The 23886-nt window shown below is 34.3% G+C and overlaps 1 long non-coding RNA gene across 1 annotated transcript in view; it reads right to left on the reverse strand.

The window, feature by feature from the left end:
• Positions 1-10521: 10521 nt before the first annotated feature.
• LOC147916074 (uncharacterized) overlaps positions 10522-23886 on the reverse strand; it is a 139453-nt gene continuing 126088 nt past the window's right edge. The window contains exon 2 of the long non-coding RNA XR_015553393.1: positions 10522-15060. This is a non-coding gene — a long non-coding RNA (uncharacterized LOC147916074). The remainder of the gene's footprint in view (positions 15061-23886) is intronic.

Genomic DNA, 23886 nt, shown 5'->3' on the forward strand with positions numbered 1-23886 from the left:
CTGATGATTGGACAGATAAAGAAGATGTGGTATATGTATACAACGGAATACTACTCAGCCATAAAAAAAGACAAAATCGTCCCATTTGCAACAACGTGGATGGACCTTGAGGGTATTATGTTAAGTGAAATGAGCCAGAGAGAGAAAGACATCACTGTATGATTTCACTTATATGTGGAAGATTAAACCAACACGTGAACAAAGAGAACAGTTTAGAGGTTACCAGGGGGAAGGGAGTTGGGAGGTGGGCACAAGGAGTGAAGGAGCATATTTATATGGTGACTGACAAATCATAATATACAAGTGAAATTTCACAATATTATAAACTATTATGACTTCAATAAAAAAATTTAAAAAAAACTGCTAAGTTTATGGTAATTAGGTACATTGAATATTGTCACTTATTTAGGGCAGCCATCTTGCTTTATCCACTATCTGCATGTTTGAGCACCAGTTTTAAAATATACCTTGTCAGCTGTCAAATATTAAAGAGGAAAGTGAATGTGGTGAATCAAATAAATGTCACTCTTTCTGGACAGGAAACTAGATTTAGGGTTGTTCTTGAAAATAGCATCATTCATTCACACAATGAAATAAGATATTTCACATTAAGTGGTAATTATCTGAAATGTAGATTTGTCAGAAAATAATATCTAAATCTCAGACAATAATAAATATTTAAAGTACAACATGCCACATATATAGGAAATTCTAAAAAGGTTATGAATATTACATCTTAATACTTGATTAAATGTGACATAGCCAGAAGGTGATATTGTATATAATAATTATTGTGCAATATTTATGATATTACAATCAACCATATTTAAGTTCATAAAAATCAAATAATTTAGAAGATAGATTCAAAAGAAAAATTGTATACTCTTTATATTAAAGATGATGTAAGTACTTTATATTTTATATGTAACATTTTCTAATAATTAAAAGTATAGATTTCATCCCTAAAATAAAAATTATTTTAAATTATCATTAACATATAAATATTAAAATTTATATATAACTTCATATAGTTTCATTTCAGGCAATCCACATAATAGCATAATGTCCTTTTAGGAGGTTGACTTCCTTTTCTCAAATTGAACGTATGTTTCTCTCAACAATATCTTTATTTGGTAACAATCACAGTTTAGTGGTCAAAATAAAATGTTCATTGTTCTGGCAAACATTTTCCAACAGAATATCTGTATTGGTTATTTCGGTGAAGTAAACATCTGCTTTAGGGCAATTAGAAGGGCAACATGTTTTTGGTCAAGTTCCCTTTGTGAGCTTTGGCTAGAAATTATCCTAGGAGGACTGCCAATTAAAAAATCAAAGTGATTTAAAGGAAGGTTGATGAAATTTTAAGTGGGAACTCAATACCCTCAGAAAACAAAAACAGAAGTTTTCTTGAAAACATTTTGAGGAAATAGGAACCAAAGAAGATATATGGATGGCAAATAAGCAATTGAAAAGATGCTCGACATCTTTTGTCACTTTTTATTGATAGTGCTGTTGACTAAATGGATTCTGACTCCTAGCGACCCTGTGTACAGCAGAGCAGAAGCTAGCCTGGTCTTTTTGCGCCATCCTCTCACCTTCCGGTGCTCTATCAGACAATGCTCTGCTGCTATTCATAGGGTTTTCATGGCCAATTTTTTTGAAAGTGCCGGCTTCTTCTTCTTGGTCTGTCTTAGTCTGGAAACTCTGCTGAAACCTGTCCACCATGGGTGACCCTGCCGGTACTTGAAATAACAGTGGCATAGCTTTCAGCATCCCGGTAACATGCAGCCACCACAGTGTGACAATCAACAGATGGGTTGTGTGGTTCCATGACAGGAAAACGAGGCAGGGCCACCATGGTGAGAGTGCTGAATCTTAACTACTAGACCACCAGGGCTGGATTTCATCATTAGGGAAATGCAAATTAAAAGACTTATTGAAACGGGTATAATTCCAATGATGGCAATACCAAATGCCGGTGAGGATGCAGAACAACAGGAACTCTCATACACGCTGACAGGGATGCAAAATGTGGCAGATACTTTGTAAGAAACTCTTTTAAATATATACTTAACATAGGACCCAGCAATCATGCTCCCACATATTTTGCCCAACTGACTTGAGAACTTAGGTCCACACAAAATGTGAATGTTTACAGCAGCTTTATTCATAACTGCCAAAAAGTGGAAGCAACCAAGATATCCTTCAGAAGGTTGAATGGCTAAAAAAAAACTATCGTACATCTACACATTGGAATACTAGTCAATGATGAAAAATGAAAGAGCTATGGATAAATCCCAAAGACACTATTCTGAAAGGAGCTAGATCAAAAAAACTACATAATACACAATTCCATTCATACGACGTCTGGGAAAAGTGAAATGAAATTAGAGGTATAGACAACAGATCAATGTTTGCCAAAGGTGTGGGAGTGGGGAGTGTTTTACTAGGGGAATAATAGTGGATTTTTTTTAGGGTGGTGGAACTAATCTGGGTAGTACTGTGATGGTAGATACATGACACGACACATTTTTTATAAACCATAGAATTACACAGAACAAACAGTGGACCTCAATTTATGCAAATTAAAAATAAAATCAATCAGGAGGTCAGAGGATCCCAGGATGGAAGGCAGAATGTGCTAAAAGACTCAAACTTGATTACAATACATAAATTCCAATATAACCAATTTAAATAAAATTACTTAACTAGCCACATTTTCCATTATAGATACTCAGCAATTTAAAAAAGTGTCTATCAAGAATCTTGCATCAGCTTAAATTACCAAAATAATTATGCAAATGGAATATTGCTTTTGTTTTGCCTACTTTGTTCGTTGGTAACTTTAAGCCAAAATCATAATGACTATATACTATTATAGCTCTCACAGAGAAAGAGTTTTCTACGCTTTAGAGAGCTGTAACACTGACGGCTTCACACGTTTGAAGATGTGAGACAAAAGTTCAAAGTGTGCTTTAATGAGCTGCACTAGTTGCTACTTGCAGCATGTTTGAAGTTGGTATCTCAGATGACTCTCTTCAAGTCAGCTTTAATGACTATACAATGCAAACCCTAGTTTGAACTCTTTTTACTGTTTTATTGATATGTATATCTCCCTAAAGGAAATATGAAGAAATACGACCCTACGTATCCAAGATAAAATAAATTAGAATTTCACAATAGTTTCAGATTATAATTACATTTTATCATAGTGTGACAATTTTAGCCAGGAAATTAATAAACAGTAACACATATTACTTCAGCAGAGTGGCTCTGCCAAAAGATGCAGATAAAGCCACTATGTCACCCATTCCCTAAACCTGCCCCAGTCAACAAGCAAGCTCAGATCTTGGATTTAGGGCAATTCAGGCAATTAATGCCAATCACCTTCAATCAGCGATCCAAAAGTAACCTAGATTTATCCATGTATTTTCAGGCAACATACAATTTAAAAGGTACACATATCACAGAACCTTTGCAGCCATCACTGTGATCTGGTGTCCTGAAATTTCCATTTCATTGAACAAGAACGAATGAAAGCAGGTTCTGGATCAGAGGAGCAAAACATCCTCAAGTCTACAATACATATCAGCATGCAATAATTTCTGGAATCTTCCTACACATTGGAATAGTAAAAGAATCACTTGTGCAGTCTTCAATTTTGTTTGTTCAATAAAATGTGCTTTGAGGACAGAATATAGGAATTTATGGTCCCAGGATGCACTCATTTATCCATTTTAAAAGCAAACATTATTTCAAAGGCTATTTAAAATTTCTTGTCAGTGGAGGAAAAAACTATAGATTTTAGAAATCGTTGTGCCTTAGTGTAAATTTCCTTAATCATTTCATTCTATGAACTTGAGGTTTTGACTACCAGGTAGGTCTTGAAATTAGAATATTTTATTAAAAAAAAACAACATTATCTTTCCTCAGAAGCACCATTTTACATTTACTGATAGTATTATTATTATGCATATATATTATACATATAATTATACAATTATCATATAGTATGCACCCAAACATAATCACCTGAGTGCCCATGCCATATGACTACACCAATTTTGTCAACATTTTAGTCAACCACTTAGGTATACAGACTGCTGCATCTGAGCAAATCAGTTTGACTGAATGCACTGGATGTGTGGTGTCACCTGAATATAGTTCTGGCAATTGCTATGTTTAGAAAACGCACTAGACAATAGGCAAATTCTATTTACTTTGACTCCAGTGACATATCTTAATTACTGAAAGGTGTCAAAGAGCATTCCTTTTGCTACTTTTGCAAACAGATTAAGTGACAATTTTCAAACCAATTCTGTTTTGAGCCACTGACAGTAGCAAACTGCTACTGAGGAAAAAACACCATTTTTGGTTATAAACTTTATTTACTAAGAGTACCAGATATTTACAAATGCAATATTAATATACAGTCGCCCCTCGTATTAGCAGGGGATTGGTTCTAGGATCCCTACCGAGAGCAAAATCCTCGGATGCTCAATTCCCTTGGTCTGCGCTCTGTATCCCCGGGTTCCACATCCGCAGATTGGGATCCAGGGTTGGTTGAATCCGCGGATATGGAGGGCCGACTGTATTCTAAAAAAAAATGAAAGATTAAGATGTTTGAGTTTCTAAAATAGATGAAATTAGGACATGGGAAAAAAATACGACACAAGATTTTTTCAAGAAGCTTATGTTTTTCTCAAAAGGAAACTTTGTTTTGCTTGCCATATCACAAATATATAAAACAAAATCTCCAGAAGTATATTCTCAGAACGCCAGAAGATATCACAAGGATATATGGAATAATCTTAGGATACTTGAGAAGTGTTTAGCCAACTCTATTCATGTTATGTTAGGTTTATTGATCAATTTAGGAAGAACCGGTATCTTAACAATATTGGGTCTTCAAATCCATGAGCACAATACCATTTATTTAGGTCCTCTGTGATTTCTTTCATTTTGGTAACTTCAAACCATGTAAAATTTAGAACTAAGTATTTCATTTTTAAAGCTATGTGAAATGGTGCTGTTTCTTTTTGAAAACTTTGATTACCAACTGTCATTGTAAGTGCATAGAAATATGAATAATTTTCCTTTATTGACCTTGTTTTCTGCCACTTTGGTAAACTCATTGCTTAGTTCTAGGATTCTTTTGTAGACTTGGGATTTTCAATGTAGCCAATCATATTATTTGTGAATACAGTATGATTTCTTCCTTTCCAACCTATGACTTTTATAACTTTTATTGTCTAATTGAACAAATGTGGACTATAAGTAAGACGCAGAATAGGAGTTGTGAGACAGGATATTATAGCCTATTAACCATCTTATGGAGAAAGCACTGTTTTTCACTATTAAGTATGACGTTAACTGTATGATTTTATAGATGTTCTTTATCAGATTAAGAAAGTTCCCTTTTATTCTATTTTATTGAAAACTTTTATCATGAAAGAATGAATTTTGTAAAATGAGTGTCTCCACATCTGATGAGATCACGTGGGTTGTTTTGTTGTCTGTTAATATGACAGATTATATTGATTGACTTTTTAATGTTAAACCAGCCTTACATTTCTGGCATGAACCTTTTACTTAGTTGTGACATATTCTTTTTTATATGTTGCTGGATTTTATTTGCTAATATTTTGTTGAGAATCTTTGTGCCTATGTTCCTGGCTGATGTTGGCCTGTATTTTCTTTTTTTGTATTCTCTATCTGGTACTGCCATCAGGCTAATTTAGGTATCATAAAATGGTTTGGGTAGTGTTACATCTCTTTTCTGTGGGAGATTATATGGATGGTTATTGTTTCTTTTTTAAATGTTTGCTGGAATTTGTCAATAAAGCCATCTGGACCGGTAATTTTCTTTGTGGGGAGTCTTTAAACTACAAGTTTAATTGATTTAATAGATTTTGGACTATTCAGATTACCTTCCTGAGTTATGGTAGTTTTTGCCTTTGAAGAAATTGGTCCATCTCATCCAGGTTGTTAAATTAATGGTGTTTTTAGTATTATTTTATTATCCTTTCAACGTCTTTGGGGACTGTTCCCCTTAGTTTCTGATATTAATAATTCATGAATTCTCAAGCCAGCCCTGATGGTCTAGTGGTTAAAAGTTCTGCGCTCTCCATCTCGGCGGCCTGGGTTCGTTTCCTGGTCACAGAAACACACCACCCGCCTGTCAGTTGCTATGCTGTGGGGGCTCACATAGAACTACTAGAAGGACTTACAAGTAGGATATACAACCACACACTGGGGCTTTGGGGAGAAGAAGAACAATAAAAAGGAAGATTGGCAACAGATGTTAGCTCAGGGCGAATCCTTCCTTGCAAAACAATAAAAAATAATAATAATAATTCAGGCATTCTCTTTTTCCTTTATCAATCTGTCTAAAGATTCATCAATTTTATTTATTTATTTTTCAAAATAACAGCTTTTGTTTACATACATATTTTACTGTATTCATACTCTGTTCTCTTTTTCATTATTTCCACTATGATCTTCTATCCATTCTTCTGCTTGATTTTTAGTCACTTGTTTGTTTCCTAAGGTAGAAGCTTAGATCATCAATTTAAGACTTTTTTCCTTTTCTAATGTTTAATGTTCTTGCTTTTCCTGCAAGCACTGCTTTAACTCACTCCCATAAATTTTTATAAATTGTATTTTCATTTAGTTTAAAATGTTCTACTTTCCTCTAAGACTTCCTTTCTCACACATTGATTATTTAGAAGTGTGTCATTTAATGTCCAAATATTTGCAGATTTTCAATATACACTGTATTGTTGATTCCTAGTTTATTTCCATTAGGGCCAAGGAACATATTTTGTATAATTTCAATTCTTTTAAATTTGTTAAGGTTTGTTTTATAACCCAAGATATGGTTTATTTTTTAATGCTAGATGTGCACTTGAATAAATGTATATTTTTCTATTGGGGGTTATGTATTATATAAATATCAATTGGGTAATGTTGGTTGATACAGTTATTTATGCTTTCTCATTCATTGCTCTTTTTCTCTCTACTTGTTCATTAATTAGCAAGACAAGAGTACTCAAATTTCTAAGCGTGAATATATTTATATATTCAATTCTGCTAGTATTTGTTTCATGTAGTTTGAAGTTCTTTTCTTAGGTGCATACACATTTAGGACTGCTATATCTTCTTGGTGAATTAACCCTGTTTTCATCATTGAATACACCTCTTTATCCCAGGTATTTTCCTTATTTTGAACTTCACTTTCCTGATAATATACACATTCAAGCTTTCCTTAGATTAGATTATACACATCATTAGATTATACACATCTTTTTACTCTTTAACTGTCTATAATTATACTCAAAGGAGGGTCTTATAGATAATGTATAATCCCCTCAACCTGACAGTATCCATGTGTTGTGCTTAGGTCATTTACATTTCATGTAATTATTGATGTGGCTGGATTTCAGTCTATCATTTCATTTGTTTTCTGAGTATCTCCTCTGTATTCATTCTTCTGTTTCACCTTTCCTGCCTTTTTCAGATTATTTTTTAAATCTCATTTAATATATCTATTGGCTTTTTTACTATATTTCTTTGAATCATGTTTTTAGTGGTGCTATAAGGATTACAATTATATATATCTAACTACTCAGTCAACTTAGAGCTAAAATTTTACAATTTCAAGTGAAATATAGAAACTTTACACATTATAATCCTTTAACTACCCTATCTTAAATTATAATTGTCATCTGTACATCCTTATACACCAAACATGCTTCAGATAAAGTTATAATTTTGCTTTCAGCAATCATATATATTTTTTAAAAATTAAGAAGAAAATACAGGCTGTTATGTTTGAGACATTTATCATCATTGTTGCTATTTTCTAATTCTTAAGTTCCAATTTTTCCTCTGGTATTTTTTCCCTTCTGCCTGAAGAACTTCATTTAGCATTTCTATTACAGCAGCTTTGCTGCTGACAAATTTACCTAATTGTTTTTTCTGTTATTATTTGTTTGCTTTGTGCTTCTTTTAAATTTTAAAGTATCTTTTCTATCACTTTTCTTCCAGAAGGGTATTTTTGTTGGATAGGATGCTGAGGTTGACAATCATTTACTTTTATTATTTTAAAAATATTGTTTTCTATATTCTGATCTTTACTTTTTCTAGTGAGAAATATGCAGTCATTTGTATCAGTGTTTCTCTATTTATAATATGTTGAGTTCTTGGTTTGCTTTAAAGTATTATCTTTATTTTTGGTTTTCATCTGTTTTGTTACTATGTACTTGAGTACGGCATTCTTTGAATTTATTGCGTTTGGAATTCTCCAAGATTCTTCAATCTGTAAATTAATTTTTTCCTTAAATTTGGCAAGCTTTCAACCATAATTACTTTAAATATTTTTTCTTCATTAATATTTCCCCTGTACATCTGAGACTCCAAAAATATGAACGTAAGACACTTTTATATTGTTCTACATGTCCCTGGGGCTTTCTTTCATTTTTATTTTTTTGCTCCCTTTTTCAGGTAGGTTAATTTATATTGCTCTATCTTCAAGTTTACTGATTTTTTCCTCTGTCATTTTCATTCTACTATTGAGACTATCCAGTCAATTTTTATTTCAGTTATTGGATTTGTCAATTCTTAACTAAGCCTTTTGTCTCTCCATTCAAGCATATTTGCCTATATTTAATAGAGCATGGTTATATAAGCTTCTTTAAAGTCTTTGATAATTTCTAAGACTTTGCAAAGTTTAATTAACTTTTCTCTTGAGGGTTGTTATGATTTTCCTGGTTCCATGTTTTTCAAGGAATTTTGGATTATATACTGGACACTTTCTATATTTTGCTATGCAACTGTGAGTCCTGTTACATCTTTTGGAGAATATTGATTTTTGTAAAAAAAATTGTTAAAGCAGGAAATGAACCTGGTTAGGTTCACATCACAAGTCTTTCCATGGGCTTTGTCTCTGATGTCAGTTTAGTTTTCAAAGATTCTGCAGTGCTATTTGGGTGTACTCCACATGTGCACTACCCAGGGCCCAGTCTGGAGCCTCAGCAGTGTTCTGTATCATAGTCTAGTTCTTAAAGCCATTGCCAGACCAGTGTTGGATCAGTTCCAGAGTGAACTACTCAGAGTTGAACTCAGCACTTTATACACCAATTCAGGGGCTTTCTTTCTTGAGCTCTCTACTCTCCATACTTTTCCTCAGTCTCTGACTGCCAGGGAGCTCTTTTTCTGATACTCTCATGTTTTAATTTCCACATGCTATCACATACTGTCTGCTAGTGCGACTGCCTTGGAAGCAAAGCATCAAGAGAAAAAGGAGAAAGAAAAATAATGAGGATTCTCTTCACATTCTTGGTATCATAAAGCCGGCTTGTCCCTGTTCCTCTAGTCAGAGAGAAGACATTGTCTACAGTTTTAGACATCAGCATAGATTCTGCTCCCTCTGCTGCCACAGGATTGTAGTTTTATGGCTGTGACCGGGAAAGTAAAAAGAAAAGAAAAATGGGGAGATGGGCCAGCCTAAGTTGGTGCGTTCCACTTCGGCGGCCTGGGGTTCGTGGGTTTGGATCCCAGGCGTGGACCTACACTACTTGTCAGCCATGCTATGGTGGTGACTCACATACAAAATAGAGGAGGACTGGCAACAGCTATTAGCTCAGGACAAATCTTCCTCACCAAAAAACAAAAAAAAATGTAAAAGAAAACAAAACAAAAAAAATGGGGAGGGGTTTCCCACCAAATCTTTGTCCAGTGGGGAAGGTGGGTCTCCCTGTGCTTGGACAGAAAGAGAGGGTTTCTCTTGGAGTATTTACTGCAGACACCTGCTTCACAGTTCTGGAATACTGACTTGCATAGATAAAAAGAGTAGACAACTCAGTTAAGAAAAAAAAACAAAAGCAAGCAGGGCCTCATGGTTATAGAGGCTGTTCTTTTACTTTGCATTTTCCTACCCAATTTTCTCAGCCATCTTTTAATTTTCAGAATCCTCAGATAGCTGCATTTTGTTGGTGGTTTTGAGTATCATTTGGAAAGATATGATATATAGATATTATAATACAGGTAAATGACAGATAGATTGCAAGAAAGACATGAGAGACTCTTGCTTAATGTCTTAATCAGAGAACATAATGGTGTTATTGAAGCCTGAAGAAGGAATATAGTTTTCCAAACAAAATTGTGTAGTTCATCCTAAACAGAAAATCACAAAAGACTAAAAATGGTGTTTTGGGGAAACTAAGTCTTTTGACCTTACTGCAACAAAAATTACCAAAAGGGGAAGCCATGCAAGGAGAGCGGACAAAAACGTAATATATAAATGATGAAAGACCTTTTGCCAAGCTAAGAAATTTGCTTTAGACTACAAAAAGCCCGTAAGTTAATTGATCAGATTTTCATCATGCTGGTAATGGAATGACAAAATACAAACTACTTAGGAAGTCAAATCTGTGGTGGCTTGTTGAATATCTATGTTTCCCAATTCAGAAAGTAGCCAAAAGTTCACATATTTGAATAAAGAGAATACATAAGAAAATATTAATAAATATTAATTTATTGTTTTTCAGAAATGTTTTACCAGCTATAACTCAATTCATTTCTTTAAAAATTATACTAATTCCATGAGGTGTTACTATTATTCCATTTTAAAGATTAAATTATATGCCAGAAATATTGATTTATTTGCTTAAGGACAAACATTTGATAGTAAACGAATACAAGATACAATTAGGCTCCAAAAGCTAGCACATGTAACTACTACATTCTATGAAGAACAACATTTAACAGAAAAGAAAAACATCAATTAAGGAAAATAAAAGCAAAGGCACAACTCAACAAGATGAAGAGCTAGTACATAAGTTTCTTAAATGCTTATTTGCCTTTGAGTCAAATCTACAAAAAGTAGCTAGATCTTTTTAAAAATAAAGATAACAGAAAGTAAGACATAATAACTGATCTGCATCTACGTGTGATTATACTGGATTGTGTCTCTCGTGAGCATTCCATTGTCAGAAGATTTCTTGTGTAATTATAAGATGAAAAACAGATTGCTGATATTACCCTCTATGATGGGGTTCCTTGCTGTTGCAAATGGAAGGAGATTTTTTTGAGTTAATTGAAAACACAGCTTGATGTCCCACGCAGTTTAAATACAGAAATTCAATGCATACAAAAATAATTAATAAACTATGCTAATGTTTTAATTGAGATAAATTGGTAGAAAAGAGAAAATTCTAAATTATAGTATTTTTATCATCTTCAAATATCTCTATATATAAAATGTATACAATACATTATTGATAACATGAAGGTTTATTCTTAAGTGACTGTTCATCATTTGGAGCAAATGTTCAAATTAGCAGTGGCACACAATGTCTAAATTGACCGGGAATGAAAAGATTTTGCAAGAGTCAACAAGTAAGTACTAAGCATTCAAATAAGTGATTTCTCATACAGTATGTTACTTGATATAAACAAATCATCTTTCTGGGCAACTACTTTTATTATTCTTATTTTGCAGGTGATAAAACTAAGACATGGTGAAGTTATTAAGTGTGCCAAAAAGCATGACTAATTGGTGACAAAGCCAGTAACCATATTTGTGATTACTCAACTTCTTAATGATCTTCCTCTCCTCTAAATTCATCCAAAGTTTTTGAAATAGGCACTCTGCAATGTGCTAGGAACAGGGTCACAAACTAGCTGTAAAACTCATATTTGGTAGGTGGACACAGAAAATAAACAATTAAAAGAATAACTATGTAATATGATTTTTATGAATAAACTAATGCAGGTTAAGAAAAAAGAGTGTAAGTATAACTTATTTGTTCCTTCCTTCTCCTCAATCAGCATGCTATTATCAATATAATAGAGACTCTGTGTTATATTCTGTGTTACATCAAGGAAATCGAGATCTTTGTGCTACTCTCTGCAGAGAGGATGAGAATTAATATAGACCTGAGGCAAGACCATGAAAATGTATTGTTTTCCTCTCCAGGTAAAGGAAACTGCTTCTAGTGGTCCTTCTTAATCAATATAGTGAAAAGGACAATTGCCAGATCAGGGGCTTCATATTCAATTATACAGGCCTTGCTCCAGTAAGGATATCACACTTGAAACCGCAGTGCAACTGAAAATAAAGACCAAGTAAAATTGCACTACAATCTATAGCCATTTTTGGAGATTAATAAACCTTCTTGAATAGACTAAATTTACCAGATTTGCAAAAATTTCCAGAGAAAAACTATCAAAGGGCTTTCACACATTACTACTTACCATAATAGCCCTCAGTCCATTGGTTAGGGAACGAAGAAGGGAAATCTTCTGGTCACCAATAAGTTTATTCCAATTTCACACTCAAGAACTATCAAATTAATGACAAATTGGTTCCATGGACCCAATGACCTACCCATGTACAATATCTGTGCCCAAACAATGAATTACTTGAGGTCCATAAAACTCTAATTTGATTGGTGTCCCACAGTCACATATTGAGTGCCCAGGGAATAATATCAACTCAAAGCCTTTGTCTACTACAACATGGATAGTTTTATTTTGCCCTGGTATAGTTATCATAGTTTAAGTGGCCATAGTTCCTAATGATGATAGCCTAGGGGATGATATATATCAATTTTGAATGATCTTAAGATATTCTACCACGTAAATTTAAGTCAGATTTGTGCCTTCAGATCTAGAAATTATGTATTTATTTATTTAATCAAGCAACACTCTAGTACATTGTTCATATATTTTGTCTCTGAAACTTGGGATCATTTTGCCACCACCAAAATCTCTGCAGTTTAAATCGTTCTGTTACCGTTTTGTCCCTGTTTCCAAATATGGCAATTTTATCCCCTTTATTGCTGGAGGTGAAGGAAAGCAATAAAGCCTCTGTGTCAGTCCTAAATTACCACTGAAATTAGGGAGATCATCTTCACAGCAGCATCTCCTGCCATCACCCTCACCTGAAGGGTCCAGCAGTCACAGAGCTGTATATGGAAGCTGGCCGTCTCTCACTAAGGCATTTCTCAATTCTTTAGTAAAGGGATATTCTTCTCAGTACTGAGTCTGTAACAGGATGCATATGCGCAGGTCTTTCATAAAGAACGCACTGCAACTTTTCCACTGACTTAAACATTTGATTCATTCCTTTACATTATATCAAAGAAGTTTGGACTCCTTAACTTCACTGAAAAGTAGTCACTGTCGAGTTCAGCTTTCAATCAAGCCACCACACAAATTGTTTGAGCCACTTCCAACTACCTGAATATACAGATAGCATCCAGAATCTCTAACAAGTTACCTCTAAAGATAAATTTCTCCAATATATTTATCTTCCTTATTCTAACATCTTTAGAATCCAGTTTTACACATTTTCCCTTAAACTTCCATAAATACAAATTAGCAAAATTTTGCAATGCTTCTTGAGAATATACTATGTCTTCCTGTGTCACATGTCATACTAGAATTCCTGTAGCATATTATGATTCTAGTTACAGATGAAATAAGGAATCGAGTAGTGAATCTTCAGAAGAACAAACGTTCTCTGGTGAAGGACTTCCTAAAAACTTTACAATGTTTTTAAGTAAAGATAAAAAACGGGTTGCTTCCACTGAGAGTGGAGGCTACAGATGCTTTGGACAATCAAGATTCTTAGTTTCACTGGAGACCATGCAAATCATGAATCCATTTCTTTCCAAAAGAGGTCGTAGTTTTTACATTAGATACCTGATAAATCTCTGGATTCAGCTCACACTGTAATTCTGCAACATGCTTAAGTTCATTTTAGGGATGATTTTCAGTCACATCTACTTTACAGCTACGAGAAGTCTACCACAGTAGAACTCTGTTTCTATCATTGTGACTTGAAAGTTGAAAGTTTTGTTTCCTGAGCTTGTCATTTTCATTCTGTAAACTCTGCAGTTCAGTTATATATAACCATCCCATCCCATTAATAGTTGTCATCACTCTAATAGTCACGTAATCACGTGTACACATGTAGCCACATGTCTTGCCAAAGCCTGATCTTCCTCAGGTACTTCATCCTAAGCAACCAGTGATGGTAATTTAATTAATCCAGATGCCAAGGCATGCCATATACCCAGTAGACCTTTTTCCATTGTAAAGAAACTCAGTATGGAGCCAAGGCCAATCTCAGAATTCCATCAGAGGGTCTATTTCCTGAAAACTCATTGTATCCATTATCGTTTCATTCATGGTCCAGTCAGAACACAGAAAACACATTGTGTGCTGAAGTGGGCACATGATGGTGAGTCAATTGTGTACTTGTCTTCCTTCCTAACTCCACATTCAGTGACACCACACTGGTAGCTTGAAATCTGCCATGATGGGAGTATTCACACTTTAGAAATGAGCAAATTATACAAATGACAGATCCCCTTGCCCCACCCCTACCAGAGAGCCAGTTGTTAAACATCTACCATGGCACCACTGCACTTCTGTATTTAAAGAAGTTTAATAGATGGAATTAATTAAACATATATTGGATAGCTAAGAGCAAAATGGTGTCCTTGTATTTATCTAGAAATCAATAATTACAAGAATAAATTCCAACCCCTACCGGTAGGAAGCTAAAAGGAAGAGATATTATTATGAGAACCTAGTGGCTCAAAGAAGCAGTGCAATGAGGAGGGTTCTGGGAGGGACGCTGTCCTCCCAGACCTCTAAGTTGTTCAGACCAAAGAGAAAGAGACATGCTCTGGAGAGGGCTCACAGTGCTATGTGGGCAGCAGCCTGTTACGGCCTCAGACAAGCCCAAGTTTGTTTCCCGGTGGATTGGGAGAGCGGTGAGGCTGGCCCTCTGCCTGACAACAGGCATGGCTTGTTGCTCCTGGTGCCTGAGTGAGCCCAGTGATGCTGGCATCAGGAACGCCACCAGAAGTCGATGGTAACTGACCGCTATCACCGAAGAAATATTGACAGGGACGTGAAATATAAAAAAAAAGTCTCTTATTTCTTCTCGTCTTCTGATCTTCCTCTAATGCCTCTGATTAGTAGACTCTAACAGAAAGCCAGCTGGTCAGAGAAACTGGGAAGTATCATTTGCAGAGTCAAAGCCTAGGAAAACAAATTTGAGTATTAAAAAAATAAACAAACCTGGAATTAAGAAATAAGGTAAGTAGCCAGAACTTGTAACTTATGCATCTTATAAAGGGCTTTAAATTTTATATAGAGGGCAACTGAAGAGGTGTGGAACGCTTGGTGGTCAGGTAATGAGCTAATCAAATAATACTTTGGAAAAATCACTTGGCATCAGTGTGCAGGGTGAATAGGAAACAGGATGGAGTTAATGGAAAAGGAAACATTTAAAAGACTGTTTCTAGGTGAGAAATTTGGAGGGCATCACTGGCCTCAACAGTGCCAGTGAGCTAGAGAGACAGGGTAGTTTGAACAGCAATTCGGGACATCAAATTTCATTTGTCTTCATTACATTTAGGTAACACTGAAGAAAAGCTAGCTTTAACTTTTGAAACTCTTGTTTTCCTACTGCAAACATTTTTAAATGTGCTTAATATACAAAAAAGTAGTTACTGAATGCAGAGTTCATTTCATTGTTTCTAATTTTGTTTTCAGGCCACAGAAATAATTTTCAATAGCAAACATTGTAGAGAGTTTTTAAAGGTATGTTTTAATTATCAGTTGGACTTGGGAATTAAAAACCATAGAATTCCAAGTTAGAAATGCCACCATTTCACTTCTATATAGTTATGTTAGATATGAAATAGTTAAGTCAATTATACAGTAATAAAATAAATAGATTTAATAATTACTTTCATTGCTTCATAGTAATTTATGTCCTAATAAATATATTCAGATTTAAAGCAAAGTTTTCTTCCATTTAGTTTCCATTTTAAGGATAAGCATAACAGCCTGTAACACACAAAATTATTTAAGGCCTTGATTATTCAGATAGCCATATTCTGGACTTCTCATATATCCTAATTAGCATCAGACATAGAATTAAGAATATTAATACAATCTCAGAGGGTAAATGTATATTGTCCAGGTAAATGTTTACTGATGAGTTCACATACAAGCCATTCATGAGCCTATGTAACAGTAGGGCTTCAGAGAGCCAGGATTAGGCAGCGATCTAACAGGGATATTGGAAGTACCAAAATTGCAAAGGTTGGTCCCAATAGAGATAGCCAAATGGTCAAATGAATACTGTCTAAAAAATTAGTAGTTTGGATACTATTCAGATAATTGTTGGCCTCCAGAGTTCCAACTAATAAGTAGAAGATAGAAACGCGGCATCCTAGGCAGCAGTTCAATTTTGAAAATTAGGAGAACATGCCAAGGCAGAAATCCAATGCTATAAATGGATTCACTATTCGGAGGAGCAGATCGTGAAGTGCTACTACTGGGCATGACATGAGTTTTTGTTCATCCATCTGATTAATCAAATTATGGTTCTCATTAAGAGCAAAGTATATGCAGGAAACTGGCTTCTGGTTTTCTGATCTAATATAAGTCACCTTACTCCTTCTGCACTTCTGGATGAGTTCTCGATGAAGGAGCAAGGAGTCTGTTGCCATATGCAGTGTCTGGTAGGACTGCCTTAGAAAGAGAGACAGAATTGGACCAACAGATGGCACTTTACAAAAGATACTGCCACAGGGAGAAAGGAAAGGCAGAGACAGGTGAAATAAGGCAGGGTTACCTAATAATCAAGGACTAAAATTATCAAGAAATACTCAAGATGTCACAATTACAGGAGTAGACTTAACCCATCATTAGCTTGTTATTCAGAGAAAATGAACACTCAGTTTATTAATGCTATAAAATAATGATCAGTTTGGGGCAGAGTTGACAATAATGAGGGGAATAAAAGGAAGATTAATGGGTAAAAAGCAAGACTAGGTGCTGCTGTATACCTGGCTGAAGTAGTGAATAAAGTGTTAAGTTGCAAAAACCCAGAAAGTAAGAAACTTTAAGACATAAAACCTGAAAGCAAATTAGGCAGGCAAATGTTTATGATGATTTCACCATGGACTACACATATTATTAAAACAAAAGGAGAGGGAAAATGTGATGTATACACTCAATAACAAGCTACTTTGATTTTAAAAAAATAGCTAGCATATACGCTTTAAACAGATAGTTCTGAACTTATTTATGAATACAACTCAATAAAAGTGGATCTTTTTATGGCTATTTCAGCTAGTTTTCGAATTCAGATGAACATCCAAAAGCAAAGACAAAGCAATTTATTTCTTTACAGCATTTTCGAAAAATGCGAAAGGTGCTGCAAGAATGCCTGGGGAAAATTTCTTCAAGCGCTTGTCACCCAATTATCTTTCGAAAGCCTCAAGCTTTGATATTGCATGTATCCCCAAATCTCTGTCCCTCCAATATTCCCGAGTTCCTTAAATTCAGTCCAAATCTGTGCTTTCAAAGTGGCACCTCCACTCTCTTTTTGAGTATAGTCTTCCTTCCTCTAAGAAAGAATACTCTGAATTCACCAATGTAGAAGATGCAAATCAGTTGAGCTCCTTTCTAGTCTCTCAATCCTTACCCATGATCTGAACAAAAAAGTCTAGTAACCAAACAGATTCATTTATTTTACTGATGTCTTTATAAGATGTGTCTCTTAAAAACAAATTAGTCCTTATTTCCCATCTCACACTTTATACACACCATCACACTGACACCCATACCAGCCCCACGTCAACAAACGTCTACATTTGAAGTAGAAATTACATTTTCAAAAGAATTTATCTGCATGTAGTGGTTCTATCATTCCCACTCCACCCTCACACATCTCATTTGCTGTATTTGAAAGAAACTGTGTGCTTATCTGATCTTTATAACAACTCTTCATTTCTGACAACCCCGCTTTACTTCTTGACCTATATTTCTATCATCTATTTGTTAAAGCATTTGAGCATGTATGTGAGTATGCATGCATGTATGTCATTTTCAAACAAGTTTTTAAAAATCAAATAAAACAAATGAAATAAAAATTCAATAGATACTGATTTCTTGCAGTTTTAAAGAGAATTTGCTACAGATTTTACTGCAGTTCTAAGAGATAATGTTCTGACACTTTCCAGCTGTGAGATTGTATTTCAGATAAACAGCATTGGCCCCATTTTAGTCCAACATCATATTACAGCTGCTGAGTAAAGACTATGTTTAGATTTCTTTATTTTTTTTACAAGGGAGAAGGTCATAAATGCTGAATGAATTAGTAATGCAGGCATTAAAATATTTTTTTTGCATTTAGTCTGTATTTCAAATATAGAAACAAATTAAAGTTCTAAATTTTATTCTCTATATACTCAATGATCACATTGTCTTATTATAAAGAATGAAGTATAAGTACATTCTAGATTCTAATGCATTGTTCCTTATCCAGCAGTGATCTTAAGGTGATGAAATCAATAAAAAGATTTGGAACTGGTTGTATTATATAAAAAATAGAATAGATTGTTAAAAATAGAATGTAAGTTATCAGAGTGCATCTGAATTGAAAGGATAAGTATAGTCCCTGATATTTTGCTTTGGATATGTTAACACATTTATATACAATACATTTCTTTTATATTGAGGTTCTTTTTTTTTACCAATGTACAATTACATACACAAAATACACAGATCTTAATTTTACATTTCCTTGAGTTTTGATCAATCTATACACTCATGAAATCAACACCTCAATCAACATATAGAGCACTGTCATCACCCTAGAATCTTCTCTGATGCCCCTTTCTTCTGTCTTTACCACAGAGGCAAGCATTATTCCGATTTCAATAGTGTTCTTTTTTTCTTTTCTTCTATTTATGTTGGGTTTGCCCTGCTATTTTTTTCAGATTCTAAAGATGACAGCTTAGAACATTTATATTTAGATGTTACTTTTTTCTAATATAAACATTTATAATTATGAATTTTTCTCATAGCATTGCTTTAGCTACATCTCAGTTTGACATATTGTTTTCATTAGTGTTCAGTTCAAAATATTTTCTAGTTTCTCTTGCTATTTCTTCATTGACCAATGGATTATTTAGAAGCACACTGATCAATTTCCAAATAATTTGGGATTATTTACATGTTTTTATTAATAATTAATTATATTGTCACTACAAAGCATACTCAGAAAGGTTTCAACTTTTGAAATTGATTGGGGCTTGTGTTATATAGACCAGTATATTGTTCACACCGGGGAATGTCTTAGTCTGCCAGCGCTGCCATAACAAAATACCATAGACTAAGTGGCTTAAACAAAAGAAATTTATTTCTCACAGTTCTGGTGGTTGGAAGTTTGAGGTCAGGATGCCAGCATGGTTGGGTTCTGATGAGAATCCTCTTCCTGCCTTGTAGGTGGCTGCCTTCTCATATATCCTCACATGGCAGAGAGAGAGCTCTGATGTCTCTTCCTCTTCTTACAGGCACACTAATCTCATCATGGGCGCTCCACCCTCATGACCTCATTTAATTCTAATTGCTTCCCCATGGCCCCACTCCAAATAACACCTCATTGAGAGTCAGGGCTTCAACACATGAATTTGCAGGTACACAAACATATACTCCCTAACAGGGCAGGTTTACTGATTTTAAAATAACGTGTGCTCCATCTGTTGGCTGTAGGGTTCTATATCTTTCTAGTAGTTCAAATTGGTTGATAGTGTTGCTCAAACAGTAAAATCCCTACTGTTTGGGTTTTTTTTTTTTGGTCTACTTCTTGTAATTATTAACAGAGGAATATTAAGCCTCAAATTACAACTATGGATGTGTCTATATTTTTTCTTTTTCATTCATCAATTATGTTTCTACTGTTAAGTATGTGCACATTTAGAACTATGTTGTGGTGTGCATGTGAAGCTTTATTATTATTAGGTGCATACACATGACGTGATTGCTACAGTGTTTATGTATCTCTTTATCTCTGGTAATGTTCTTTATTTTGAAGCCAAGTCTATCTCATAGTAATATACCATGTCAGGTTTCTTATAATTACAATTTGTATGGTATATTTCTTTCTAGAATTTTGATTGCAACCTATCTGTGTCTTAATATTAGTGTCTTCATATTTAGAGTTTGTCTCATAAACAGCATATAGTTGTGTCTTCACTTATTGATTCTGATAATCTCTTTTTAATTGGAGTTATGAACCATCTACATTTAATGTGGTCATTGGTGTGGTTGAAGTTAAGTCAATCATCTTGTTTTCTATTTGTTTCCTCTCTTCATTGTATCTTTGATACTCTTTCTTAACATACTTTGGACTGAGTAATTTTTCTTACTCTATTCTCATCTGAAGTTCCGTCTATAATTGTGTCATTCTTTAGAGGTTATGTTGTAATGTTAATTTTTAAATTATTACAATTTATCCTAAATTAATGTTAATTTTTTTAATGAATGCAGGGATTCTGTCTCCTATCTTTCTTTGTGCACTGCTATATCCCTAGCATCTGGAACACTCTCTGGTACAAAGTAATAACCCAATAAACACTTGTTGAATGAATGAGTGTTAGCTATTATTATTACCTAGGCTGATTTTACTCTAGGATTTAGGCCTGTCAGAGCACGCCTGGAGGACTGGTGCATAAGATTCCTGAGGGTCTCTTTGCACGAGAGTTAGAGGGCTTCCTGGGAAGAAGCTATCCTCAGAAAGCTGTGAGAGACCAAGCAGGCCTTCGCAGGAAGGTCTGCAGGACACTGAATCTGCTTGCATCTTGACCTTGGATTTTCCAGCCTCCAGAACACTTCCAATACTCTTTATTTCTTCCTGAAGATTTGAGTTTTCATCTGGTATCATTTCCCTTCAGCCTGAAAAATTTCCTTTGGCATGTCTTACAATGCAATTCTGTAGGCAATGGAATCTCCTATCTTTTCTGATAATGTCTTTTTTTCATCTTCATTCCTGAAGGATATTTCACTAGATACAGAAAGATATTGTAACTGGGTATGGAGTTCTTGAAGGATATTTTCACAGACTATTGAGTGCTATATAGAATTTCTTCCACCACTGTCCACTGTCTTCTGACCTCCACGGTTTTTGCGTCAGCAGTCCATCAAATTCTTAGGGCTGTTATGTGTATTTTTTCCCACTCAGGGTACTTTCAAGATTTTCTCTTTAACTTTGGTTTTCAGCTCTCAGTTTGATGTGATGTGCCTATGCAAAATTTTCTTTAAATGTATCCTGCTTGGGGTCTGGCTAGCTTCTTGAATTTTTTAATTTATCTTTCATCATATTTGGGAATTTGAGTCCCACTTTTGGCCATTTTTTTTTCTTCATATACTTTTTTCTGCCTTATTCTCTCTCCTCTTCTCCTAGGTCTCTAACTACACGTATGTTAAACTTGACAATATTGTTCTACAGGTCCCTGAGATACTGTTACTTTTTTAAATCAGTTTTCTCTCTGTTCTTCAGGTTGGTTAATTTCTATTCGTCTATCTTCAAGTTAACAAACTATTTTATTTTTCATCTCCATTCTGTTGTTCAATCCATCTTTTTTCTCCTGAACTATCTCAGTTGTTATATTTTTCTGTTCATTTTCCCTTAATTTATTTGAAAAATATTTGTCTATTAAATCAAAACAATAACGTTTTGACATGGGAAGTATAACATTTCAGTGAAATATGACAACGGCATGAAGGATGGAAGGATGGAAGCGAAAGTATACTATTCTTTTATTATAGATGCTTATATTAGAAGTGATTTATTGAATCTCAACAGAATTTGTTTCATTAAGTTGGTGAATGACATTTATCTTCATTTCTAACTCTATACTTTATTTTTATAGTGGCTCCTTTCAATATCCCCATCCCCATGAAGTTCTTCTCCACATTGTAATTATTATACCATATTTAGTCATGAATTACTTTTCTAAGGCCAAAATAAGAGTTAGTCACACTCATTTGATCAATACACACCTCAGGGTGCCAGACAATATATTTTGTATGAAATCATTATTAAGAACAAAATAAAGAGTAGGATTTCATTGATTCAAATGCATGTCAAAATAATTTACAAATAAATATCAAATTCATCAACTAGTATACAAGGGTTTACACACAATTATAATTGCATAAACATCTTTTTGTAAAGCTTACAGATAGCAGAGCAGAATGGTCGCATGAGATTCAAAATTGTTTACATCCAATTGGGAGTATCTACTTAGAACCTATAAAAAAACAAATTTTAGCCCTACTAAAACCACCACAAGCATCTGAAGCATAAAAATTATTTTTGGAAAAGAGTTGATCACCCTCCATAGTCACATAAGAGACTTCTGAATGACAAATCTTATGACAACAATAATTGGAGGAAAGAGTAATAAGTCTTTTATTGTTCCTGTCAGGGTCATTTTCAATAACTACAATACCTATGTATGTCCAATCCTAATTCTACTGTTTCTTGACTTTTCCAGTGGCCTACATTTATTGCTTCAACTCGAAAAATCTTTCAATCATTTCAGGACCTTCAATCCATTGATCATGCACCTACTTGTGCCTCATCTGCTTATATATGTTTGCATTTGTTACCCATCGACACATAATAAATTATTCCAAAACATAGGGGCTTAAAACATGTACTACAAACCTTGAGCTACCTGATGTGGGCTAATTACCTGTCTTTATCTTTTGTAAACAGGAATCTGCATGAATCTTTGTGTATGAACTTAGGTTCTGAAATCTCCCAATTGATCTGATGATCTATTCTCTGATATACTGTTCAGACTAACATGCCCACATGTCTAAAGGCCATTGATAAACTTATTACAAGCCAAATTCTTTGATCAAAACTATAGTTTCAAATGAATAGTGTCTTCCAATCCATCTTTGAATAAATTATCCAGTGACTGTGTGAAGGCAGGGGGATGAAGAGACATTAAAAAAAGAAGATAAAATGCATAGGCAATGAGTACAGGATGCGGGAAGAGGAGGCAAGAAGGAATTAACGGGCCTAAGTCACTAACAGGAAGTTGAACAAATTATTTTAAAAACCTAAAATAAAAGACTAAATAACGGCTACTGGGAAAATACTAGTATGATCAGAATTATGCTTATAATAAAGAATTTAATAAAAATAATATTACAGAACAGTTTAACAATACTTGTGCTCATTACAGAACAAGTATTAATATTTTAAAAAAATATGTAGTTAAAATTTTTTCTATTGGTATTGGTCAAGAAAAGAAATCCCTAACAGCTGTCAGCTAGTAGATGGCTTATTGCTACCAGCCAGGCCTGCTGTTGTTGTGTAGTACATAAACAATTTCACAGAACTTGAACATCAGATAAAGTCACTCTGGGACTGTGATAGAATGAGACAAAAATATGGCACTACGCTCTAATCACACCTGAGCATAGACAAAAAAAATCTATGTAACCATAAAAATAACCAAACATCCCACTTGCAACTGCTGCTACTTCACTATGGACAATATTAGACTCATTCCATTCGTCTTCCCTCCTAGGCAATGGTAGAATCACCCTCAAGTTATGACAGCACCCACTCCAAAGCAAACACCTACTTGAATCTCCACCAAATCACCTAAAACTAGTCTGAATCCTATAAGAAGTCCCGGCTAACATCCTCTTACTGAGACTCCCCAAGGCTGCCACTGGTTTGTTGTCTTCCCTGCTTCCTGAAGTTTAATGAATTTAACTTAATTTTACTACAAGTGCATTTATAGGGTCTTTAACTGGAGGACATCAACAGTATATAATTATCTAATTTAAGAGAACAATTAATTCTATGTAATATCACATTGGATTATTTATAACAGCATATTAATTTATAAAAATAGAAAATCCCGGAGCAAACTGCATGCAAGTAAATATCAAGTAGACTTAAATAAACAAACATATTATTTTGTTGCCAATAGAAACAATAGTAAAATTCATATGGAACCACAAAAGACCCAGAACAGC

This window comes from Ceratotherium simum, chromosome 10 (genome assembly GCF_057802395.1).
Source record: "Ceratotherium simum simum isolate JZ-2026a chromosome 10, ASM5780239v1, whole genome shotgun sequence".
Classification (NCBI taxonomy): domain Eukaryota; kingdom Metazoa; phylum Chordata; class Mammalia; order Perissodactyla; family Rhinocerotidae; genus Ceratotherium; species Ceratotherium simum.